Source organism: Arvicanthis niloticus, chromosome 24 (assembly GCF_011762505.2).
Source record: "Arvicanthis niloticus isolate mArvNil1 chromosome 24, mArvNil1.pat.X, whole genome shotgun sequence".
NCBI classification, from domain to species: Eukaryota; Metazoa; Chordata; class Mammalia; order Rodentia; family Muridae; genus Arvicanthis; species Arvicanthis niloticus.
Genome location: NC_133432.1, coordinates 28,701,931 through 28,712,836, shown reverse-complemented (window position 1 = coordinate 28,712,836; position 10,906 = coordinate 28,701,931). Strand labels below are relative to the sequence as shown.

General features: G+C 41.8%; 1 pseudogene; it reads right to left on the bottom strand.

Annotated features, from left to right (window-relative positions):
• Window positions 1–982, bottom strand: LOC143438253 (vomeronasal type-1 receptor 4-like; annotated as a pseudogene).
• Window positions 983–10,906: the final 9,924 nt, after the last annotated feature.

The window sequence follows — 10,906 nt, the reverse complement described above, 5'->3', positions numbered from 1 at the left end:
TTAGAGTAAGGCAGGAACAATCTTATTCATGCACGTCTCAGGAGGATTTTTTAGCATTTGAACACATTTCAAACTGACTGTTGCTCTGAAATGGCTCTCCAAGTCACCTGGCCCAAGAATGAAAAGCAGAGAACAAGGACCCTTAGGGTCCCTAAAGATCAACAGTAACAGAGAAATGGTGGGGTAGCTTGTAGCCAGAAATTCTTTGGCATGCCTCAACCAGAGATGGGAGTCCACAAAAGAATGTGAGAGAAGATACAAATACAGTCCAGAATAAAAAGGTTCATAAATGTGGCCACCAGCATCAGGATAGTGTGGGCTGCTCTGGTCTCAGTATAGCCTCTTTGGTCCTGATTGTGGGAGTGTATTGCTAAAGTCTGTGGTGGTATCTAATCAGGTGAATCACCATGGAGACACTGATTGAAACCAATGCCAATGAACATGTCTTGGGAAAACCTCAAGAAGCTCATGCCTACACTCAACTCAGAGTTGGAGCAGCCCTTAGAATCAGTGTCATTGTATGTGTCCTGAGGACCAGTGACTTTCATTGGGATGTAAACATTATTTAAGATAGTCAACAACCAGCAAATGTACCAAGAATACTCACAATCTTGGGAGATATTTCTCTGAACATGACTTTAGCCCAGTTAGTAGGAACAAGAATGAGAAACTGGTAGGTGCTCAGGGCACAGATGGAGCACATGTTTGTGCCTCCAGACACCCCATGAAAGAAGTACCCAAGTTTACGTCTGATGTTAGTTGGGGGCTTCCTTGGAACAAAAAGTGTTATATAGTATGGAAATGATAATAGAAGAAGATTGAATGCATTGGCCAGAGCCCAGTTTGTTAGAATAATGTGTATGGGCATCAGTTGGGAGTCAGTCAAGATGTGAGAGAAGTTATGGAGAAACAGAAGGATGTTGCCCACAGTCCCAACCCCAATCTGGCAGAACAAAAGTATCTGAAGAGCAATTTCTTCCATGGTTTTCAAGGTTTTATTCTGAGATAACATGGAGATGGCTTCATCACACAATTGTGTAAGGATCAGATTGGACAGTGCTGTCTTCAAGAGTCTTCTCAATTATCTGAGATTTTCAATTAATTTAGAGCCTTTTTTCTTGAAAAAGTTGGCACTGCTTTGTCACTTTACAGGAGCTTTTTCTGGAAAACACTGAGTAGACATTGATCCAGAATATCAATTTTATACATACTATCCTTTTCCTTCACTCATGATGGAACTCTCTCTGTGTGTGTGTGTCTCTGTTTCTCTGCCTCTCTCTCCCTCCCTTGTGCTCTCGCTCTCTCTCTCTCTCTCTCTCTCTCTCTCTCTCTCTCTCTGTGTGTGTGTGTGTGTGTGTACGTGTAATGCAACTCTATTTCTGTTGTTTAACAGTATGACACACATTTTAACACAACATGGGCTCTGCTCATGTATACATGAATGTTTGTAGACAGTAGTGCATTTTTGATTCATGAGAATTAGACATCATCCCACATTTTATAATTCCTCTTTGTTAAGAAAAATAAATTTCTTGTTGCAGAGATGATTCTGGATTTAATGACCTCTACTCAGCTTTATGGCACTTTTTTCATGTATTTCCAGTCATACTCAAAAGCAAAACAGTAACAAGCATAAAATAAAATAAGTATATCTTTAAAAGTTTAATAATAGACTAGAGAGATGGCTTAAGAGCACTAAGTGCCATTCCAGATGACCTGGGTTCAACTTTCACCACCTATATGGCTGCTCACAACTGTGTGTAACTCTAATTTCAGGGGCTCTCCAACCTTCACATTCATACATGCAGGCAAAACACCAGTGCCCATAAAATAAAAATAAATAAACCATTAAAAATATCAAACACATTTAAAATCCAGGTTTTCTTTATAAAAGAATGTGAATGAAATGTTTTCTTCACATTAATCCATAGTGTTGATATATTTTTACACTCCTCAGCATAGTGATAGAATACAAAATAGTTGTGAAAAGGGCACTTGTTTTTTTTTCCTTTTTTCTAGTTTTATAAAATACTTGCATTATTTCCACAATCTTATGTTACACAGCCGAGAAACCTACAATGTGCTTACTAATTGGTTAACAGATGCCAGAATGCTGGTGAGCCAGAACATCGCCATCATCCTCTGTGGGAACAAGAAGGACCTGGATGCCAACTGTGAAGTCACCTTCCTTGAAGCCTCCAGGTTCGCACAAGAGAATGGCAAGTGACTTTTTTTTCCTCTTAAAGAGTCTCTCAGGGTGGTCTAGGCACAGTGACATTTGTGGGGGAGGAGAAACTTAAACCACTTGGTGAAGTTTTGAAATTAAACTATCTTATGAAACTGTAGAGTCTCCACTGTCAGCTTAAGCTACTTCAGCACAGCTTAGTCTGTCTCCATTCTGCTGACAAACGCCAGTGGGTTGAGGAAAGCATGGTATTCCCCATCCACAGGGCTTTTATGTCTCTAGTATGTTAGCTGTCTTAGGGTGGCACATTTTTAATGTAACTTGAAGCACAGTTGGTAAAATCATCATCTGTGTTTAGGGAACACAGAATCATGGGCATTTTATTGGTCCTCAGGTGAGCTGGACTCCGAGAGGATGGGCTCTGGCATCCAGTATGGAGACACTACCCTGAGACAGCTATGGTCACCTCGACGTACACAGGCTCTAAGTGCACAGGAGTGTGGCTGCTAGGCACCCTGGTGACACAGGTGGGTGTTGGGGGCCCCGCATCCTGGGCAGAAAGGAGGGGCTGTAAAACTACAGAGGGAGGGGAAGGAGAGGAAAGGCCTATAGAAATAGAAGTCTGCCCCACAGGACTTGTGCTGCAGAAGGCCTTCCTGACCATTCAGAAGCAAAAGTAAGCAGATAGGGAGAGCCCAGTGGTCCTCCTGTGACTGTTCTTTTTCCTCAAACCATGGAGTATGCTAGATCTACCTGGAGTATCTCCAGAACCAGCAAGCTCTCCATTAAAAACTTTTGGTACCCCTCTCTCCCATTTCCCAACAAAAAAAGTCAACTCTTTTGTTGGGAAAATTGAGGCAGGAGCTCACTCTACAGCCCACATGGGCCTCCACCTTAGGACAATCCTCCTGCCTCAGCCTCCCTCCCAAATTCTGGGATTACAAGTCTACATGCTCAGCTCACACAGGTGCTGACTAGCAGTGAGCCAGTGTTCATCCAAAGGTGAAACTGTCCTGTCTGTAGGGCTCCGAACCTTATAAACACAAAGGTATCTTCGCCATGCTTCATGTTTCTCAGGTTCAGTGGTGACTTCTGGAGCTCAACTGCTGGAGCCTGAAGAGTCTGGGGTTTTTACTACCATCTGTTCTACTCTGCACAGAAGTAGATCTTCCTGGGGAACGGTACACACTGGCAGCAGGGGCTTAGCAGCTTTTCTGCAAACCAGCGAACCAGCTCAGTGGACAGTACCTTTAGACACCACTTGTATGCAGATCCCTGCCTCACATGTATCCCTCATGTTCCATTAAGTCGAGCTTGTGCTGCACACAGTCCAGCACATTCCCACAGCACAGAGCCAGTGTGACACGATAGAATCCTGCACTCGATGAGCTTTTTTTTAAAACTTAGAGGAAATACAGTTGTGAATGTAAGAGAGAGAGAGAGAGAGAGAGAGAGAGAGAGAGAGAGAGAGAGAGAGAATGATTTCTCATTGCTTTGGTTAACCCACAGGAAATGTGGTTGTGTGGTTGTGAGCACGAACATTCTTTCCTCATTATGTTGGTTACACGTATGACTTGGTATGAAAGGACTCCAGTGTGAACAGTCACTGCATTTCTTATTTAATCCCTCTGACCCCCTTTTACACTGTTTCTGTGATCCACACCTGAAATGGTGCATCAGTCAGTGGTGGGACGCTCACAAGTTCTGCAGAGTCAGGTGGGTCCTGGAAGTCTCAGTATCTTTGCAGTATTGTTGGCATGGAAACACCAAGACACGGTATATGCTGATGTGTTTGGCTGCTCAGACTCTCTGAATCTGCCTTTTTAACATTTTTCATATTATATGTTTCATTGTAAAATTTCTGAATCATTTTAGTCTTTTCAGAGTCCCTTCCCCTTAAGAGAGGGTCTTACTCTAGCCCAATCTTGCCCCATACTCAAGAGAATCCTGCCTCAGCCTCCCTTATGCTGGGATTATGGTGTGTCCCAGTTGACATTTTTCCCACTATTGATCGCTTCCTCTGATCACTACGAAGAATTCACCATCATTCAGACTGTCAGGGCAGCATGTGGGTTTCCTTTGAGCCCCTTTTAGTCTTTTTAGTTCTTGGCAGTTTGATGACAATGTGTCCTAATGTTACCCCAAACCCAAATCCTGCCTCTGCCTTCCCCAGGATCACAGGTGCTCAGAGCCTTTCTTTGGGTCTTTCCCACATATGGTTTGCTCAACTTCTTTCATCAGAATGGGAGTTTCCAGATGTCATCTGATCCTTTAATGCCTTTGCTGCCATCTTTGTCACCTTCCATGCATGTCATGGGTCCCCTTGAGACTCTGGTTTTTTCAGTCTCTCTCTTGTTGTTATACTGGTGGGTGCATCTCCTCTCCATTCAACCACTGAATCTATCCAGCTCTGCTCACTCAGTTCTGTTTCCATTTAGGGTTCATGTTTGTGGAGGCTCACTTTATAACCCTGATGGACCCAGGCTGGCTTCAAACTTGCAGTAATGTTCCTGCCTCTGTCTCCACATTCTGGGATTAAAATGTACAGCAACTTGCCCCATCACTTAGTTCTTTATGACACATTTCCTTACTGACCATTCAGTATAGGCTTTGAGAGTGTTTCAATCACTCATTAAAGCTACTTTGATTCCTGCATCGGATTTGCTGTCTTTCCTCTTACACCTCCCAGTTCAGATACTGAGTGGCATGGCCTTGCTGCTCACTGTGGCTGTCATGGTTAACCCTATGGAACTGTTTGAATCTGCTTCCTGTCAGTATGGTTCCAGTTTAACATCAAGTTCTGGAGTCCTGGCTGCAACTTGGACAGGCCCCACCTGTGACTCAGAGGTCCTCACTGGCTTAGATTCTTTTGGTATGCTAGCTATGGCCAGGTGACCCAACTGGACAGCAGCTCTGTACACCCAGTCTAGGTTGTTTCAGTATTCTGAAGTGAGTGTGGCCCTCAAAATAAGCTTAGAGCAACAGTGCAAAGTTGCCCTAAATGCAATTTTGTCACTATTTAAGAAATCCAGGTGTGGGAATATACTGCAGGAATAAGACAACTTCCAGCTTCCATACCGTGGGACATCTCCCCAACTCCCACCACCTAAAGATGCCCACCGAAGGTCCATGGAGTTAAAAAAAAAAGCCCAGACAGGGCAAAAAAAACCAAAAGAACCCTCCCAAAACCTGGTTCTTTTAGATTTTTTTTTTAAATCTTCAAATACTTTCAGTTACTTAAAAGCTCTTGTAAGTTCCCACAGTTCTTCAGATTTTTATAAAAAGATCGAGAATTACTATGTTCCCAGAACACTGTCCATGGTGCTGACCTGGATGCTGGTCTTCATGTGGTCATATTTGAGAGGCTCTGCAGGAATTTGTCCCAGAAGCTAAATATCCATCTCATGATAAGGGTCCTATGTCGGATGTAACTGTATCTTGTACAAGCCAGGAAAGCAAGCCTCACTGTCACCTGTGCTGGGCCTCTCCTGCTCCTCTCCAATAACACTTCCTGCGTCATGTCAGAAAATCTCATTCAATTTGCCAAGTCTTTTAAAGATGTTTTTAACTTGAAAGCTGTGCAGAACTCTCTGTGTGTTCTGCTTTGTTTCCTGCTGTGTGGAGACCCCGGTGCCAAGCGAACATCTATCACTGAGCTGCATCCCCAGCATGGTAGAATTCTTCTGGAAATGAAGCCTTCAAAAACAACTCCTTTCTTGCCATTTAGTCTGGCTCTTGTAAGGTGAGCACAGACCTTTGAGTTAGCAGGCAACCCTCAGTGAGACACAACTGCAAAGATGTTGCCCAGGAGCCAACATAGGCATGTGCAGCTGCACTGGGTGTGATGTTTACGGTTGCCCTTTAATTAAAGTCTTGGAAAAATCAGAAATTCAAGGCCCATACCTAAACATAGTAAAAGCAATATACAGCAAGCCAGTAGCCAACATCAAACTAGATAGAGAGAAACTTGAAGCAATCCCATTAAGATCAGTGACTAGACAAGGCTGCCCACTCTCACCCTACCTATTCAATATAGTAATGGAAGTCCTAGCCAGAGTGGAGAAAGAGGAACACTCCTCAATTGTTGGTGGGATTGCAAGCTGGTACAACCACTAAACCTGATAAACAACTTCAGCAAAGTGGCTGGATATAAAATCAACTCTAACAAATCAGTAGCCTTCCTCTGTTCAAAGAATAAACAGGCTGAGAAAGAAATTAGGGAAATGACACCCTTCACAGTAGTCACAAGTAATGTATTAGTTATGGGGGGGGTCCTACCATTTAATTATGGCAGATGAGCTGGAAGTGGCTGGATGCCAGTGACAATCTGCTACAGACTGACTTTTAGCATCAGTTTGCAAAATAATTTAAAACAAATAAGACAAAAGCAAGGTGTGCTTTTGGTGACGTTGAGAGATATAACTCCCCCTTTTTGTTTTAAAATTCAATTATTCAGAATGCAATGCACATATTCAACAATCCTTTGTCCCATTGGGTTATAAGGAATTCCAGTTTTAATCTTCAATACCAAATTCCTTTAAAAATGATGTAAAGTTGTTTCCAGTATAAGCTGGCCCATTACCTGTCTTGATGAATTTAGGTAATCCCATAGCATTGAAGGCTTGAAAGCAATGATACATTTCTAGAAGCTTCTTCCATACGCAGAGATGCAAAAGGAATCCTGAACAAGTGTCATACAAACATGTTTACATTTCAATTTTCCAAATTCTGCATAATGAGTTACATCCATTTGCCAAATATGATTGGGCATAAGGCCTAGTGGATTAACCCCTAAATGAGGATATGGACATATAGTAAGATAGTTAAGGCATTGTTTTAAAGTTACTCTAGCCCGCTTCTTAGTGATTTTATGTCAGAGCCTTGTGTGTGACTAGAGAGATGAAGTTTATTATGATCACATCTAGCCAATGCAACAGGATCTGAAATTAAGGCTTCTCCTACTAGAGCTCTGTCAATGCAATCTTTGCCTGTAGCTAAAGGTCCAGAAAGATCAGCATGAGTTCATATATGACCAATATAAAAGGGATTTTTTTCAAGTAAGAATGATGTTTTGCAGTTGTAAAAACAGAGATCCGGCTGGTGTATTGAAATGAAATGTATCACAAGTTTCCAATAGAGGAACTGACTGAGCCACATATAGACTATCAGTAAATGATTAAAAGCATCATTTACAGACTGAAAAATATTCAGTATGCTTGTTAGTTCTGCTAGCTGAGCAGAGAGCTCAGGAGTCTCTATGACTACTTGTTGATTATTTATGAGATATCCTGCTCATCCTTTAGAGAGCTGTCAGAAAAATTAAAAGAGCATTATGTAGAGGCTGTAAAGATGTCATATTAGGAAATATAACCTTATGTACATTTAAAAATGGTATCAGTCTATCTTGAGGATAATGATTGTCTATAATGCCATTAAATCCTATTTGAGCAAGCAACCAATCTGTACTATGCTGCTTTAACCCAGTATTCTAATATACATTAAAAGGCTGAATAATGATGTCTGGTTCTTTGCCAAAATAAATCAGTGCCTGTTTCTGTGGGGAGCTGACAGAAGGCGGCTATCATCCTTGCAGCCATCTTGAGCCATATACCCTGACAAGAGACTTGTTTACAACAGCCTACAACAGCTGAGCACACTCTGATAACATCTTGTTTTCGATACCCAGGATCTTCCCTTGGGTGTGTGAGACTTAAAGGTGTGAGACGTAAAGGCGTGACTTAAAGGTGATTTAGAGACAAGACTTAAGGGTGTGACTTAAAGGTGTGACTTAGAAGTGAGACATATAAAAGGTGAGAGGCAGACAGAAGAAATTATTAGACACTTGTACTTGGAAGAGTACTTGAGACTTGAGGAAGCAACTAGGAATTAGACACTTAGACACTTGAACTTGAGACTTGGAACTTGAAAAAGGACTAGTGACTGAGAAAGAGACTAGCAACTTAGAACTAGGATTAGGACTTGAGACTTGGTGCTAGGAACTAGGGACCTGAAACTTGGAACTAGGGACTTGGAGAGAAGAAGAGAGACTGAAGAATAAATGGGATTGAATCACACTCTGTCTGATCTCCATTCTTCACGTCCATCCTTACTCTCTCTCTTGCTGAACCCCGACCCGCAGACTGGAGCAGCTTGGGGCAGTGTGGGCTCTTTTTCTTTTTATATTTTTTATTGGATGTTATGTTTACATTTCAGATGTTATCCCCTTACCCCATTCCCCCCACCACCCAGGAACCCCCATTCCATCCCCCTCTCCTGCCTCCACAAGGATGTGCCCCCACCTAGCCCTCACTCCCCCTCCCCACCCATGAATTCCTCCCTACTTGGTGTTCAGCCTTCATGGGACCAAGGATCTTCTCTCCCACCTATGCCTGACAAGGCCATCCTCCCCTAAGTATATAGCTAAAGTCATGGGTGCCTCTCTTTGTGCTCCCAGGCTGGTGATTTAAACCCTGGGGAACTCTGGTTGGCTGACACTGTTGCTCTCCTCTTGGGGCCACCAACCTTTCAGCTCCTTCAGTCCTCTAACTTCTTCATTGGGGTGTGGGCTCTTGCAACTTAGCCCCCAAGGCTTTTGCCAGTGCAGGTTCCAACATTGACAGAGTGGTCTGTGACATTTTGGCCCCCAAATGTGGGGTAGTAGTGTGGTTCTCGACAGGTTTCCTTCCAAGAATAATCATATGGGTTTCTGCCTTATAATATGGCAGGATATTACATTTAGGAAATATCCTTGAATGTATCTACATAAGAGGAGCTTTTTGCCACAATAATCCTGTAGGTATATGAGTCATATTTAAAATGAACAAATGTAAAGCCAAAGAATAATCTATATATGTAACAAATTGTTTTTCAATAGCTCTTTCTACTTGTTGTAAGGCCAACAATCCTTCTGGCATTAAAGACTGAGGGGAGGTAGAATCAGCACTCCCTTTAAGAATATCAAATAAGGGATTCAGTTCTCCTGGAGTAAGCTTTAAATAGGAACAATGCCAACTGATATCACCTAACACCTTTTGGAAATCATTTAAGTTTTTAAACTGTTTCTATGGATAATTATCTTCTGGGGATAAACAGCTTGATCTGTAAGTCTAAGGCCTAAATAATTATAAGGATCCTGAGTTTGTATTTATTCTGGAGTTATTTGTAGTTCTTTATCAACTAATGCCTGTTTTAAATCTCTGTAACATAAAAGCAAGTCCTGAGGCTCTTTTTCTCCTAAAAGGAAATCATCCGTGTAATGTATGGTGTATATCATTACCCATTGCTGTCTTATAGGCTGAATGGCTTGTGCCACAAATTTTTGACATAATGTAGGACTATTGACCTGGGGAAGAATTATACATTAATATCTTTTCATTGGTTCTTTAAAATTAATAGAAGGAACACTGAAAGCAAATCTTTCACAATCCTGAGGGTGCAAAGGACTAGTAAAGAACCAGTCTTTCAAATCTACTACTGTTTTATAATATCCTTTAGAAATGGCTACTGGATATGGAAGCCCAGGTTGTAAAGCTTCCATAGGTACCATGGTTTCATAAACCTTTCTTAGATCTTGTAGCAGTGTCCACTTACCAGATTTTTTCTTGATATCAAATATTTGAGTATTCCATGGTGACTGAGATTCTACTATATGCCCTGCCTCTAGTTGCTCCTGTACAAGTGAAGAGGTGGCTTCTATTTGTTCTCTAGATAAGGACCACTGATCAATCCACATTTGAACATTATTAAGCCATTGAATTTATCAGCATGGGATGCAGGCAAAATAGTGGAAATTACAGAAAATACCCCAAACCGCTAGTGTTAAAGTGAAGCTTAGGCCTCTCAAATGTTTTAATGCCTTGTTCTTCCTTTCCTAGCCCTTGACCAGGCATTTATTCAGTCACTGTTTCATTAGGACTGCTACCATAAGACCCATCTGTGACAAGAGATCTCTTCTCCAGGGGGTAATAGGCAAATGTGGCATGACATAGAGTTGAATTTGTCCTGAATTGCCTTCCTCATCTCTCCAGGTTAGAAGTTTGGAACTTTGTTTTGGGTTGTTGGCATAACCAATCCCTTGAAGGTGAGTGAAGTTGAAGGCCAATCTTGTCCTCTAATAATTGTTATATCAGCCCCAGTATCTATTAATCCTCCAAAACTTTTTCCTTCAATTATTAATTTAAGGTTAGGTCTCTTACTAGTAATAGATTGAATCCAGTACACATCAGAGAAACCAAAGCCATCTTGTCCTCTCTTGATCTTAACAAATTTGAAGGGTAGCAGATGCAAGGGAACTAAAGCAAGTTGAGCAAATCTTTTGTTAGCAGGTACAGTTATAATGCCATGGAAGGAAGCAGCCATAATTCTAATTTCTCCTACATAATCATTATCTATAACTCCTTGATAGATCAGTTCCCTGGCTAGAAAGCAGCTTCATGGCCCCATAAGCTATATGTCGTGAGTGCCTTGGGGGTCTGAGGCTGACCCTTTCTCCAGTTTCCAGATAAGGGATAGCATTGTCCAGTTCTGCTTTGGCTTTGTATGGCTGGGGGGTGACAAAATAGGCTACATTAGCATTCTCATAAGCCAATTGTATAACAAAAAAAAAAAACTCCTGCCTGGGGGTCTCTAAAATTTCTACCAGCTGCTTTTAGTGGTTCATCAGGACCCTGTTAGATAAACTCTCACTGAGATTCCCTTTCCAATCTGGAGAGTTAAATTTGC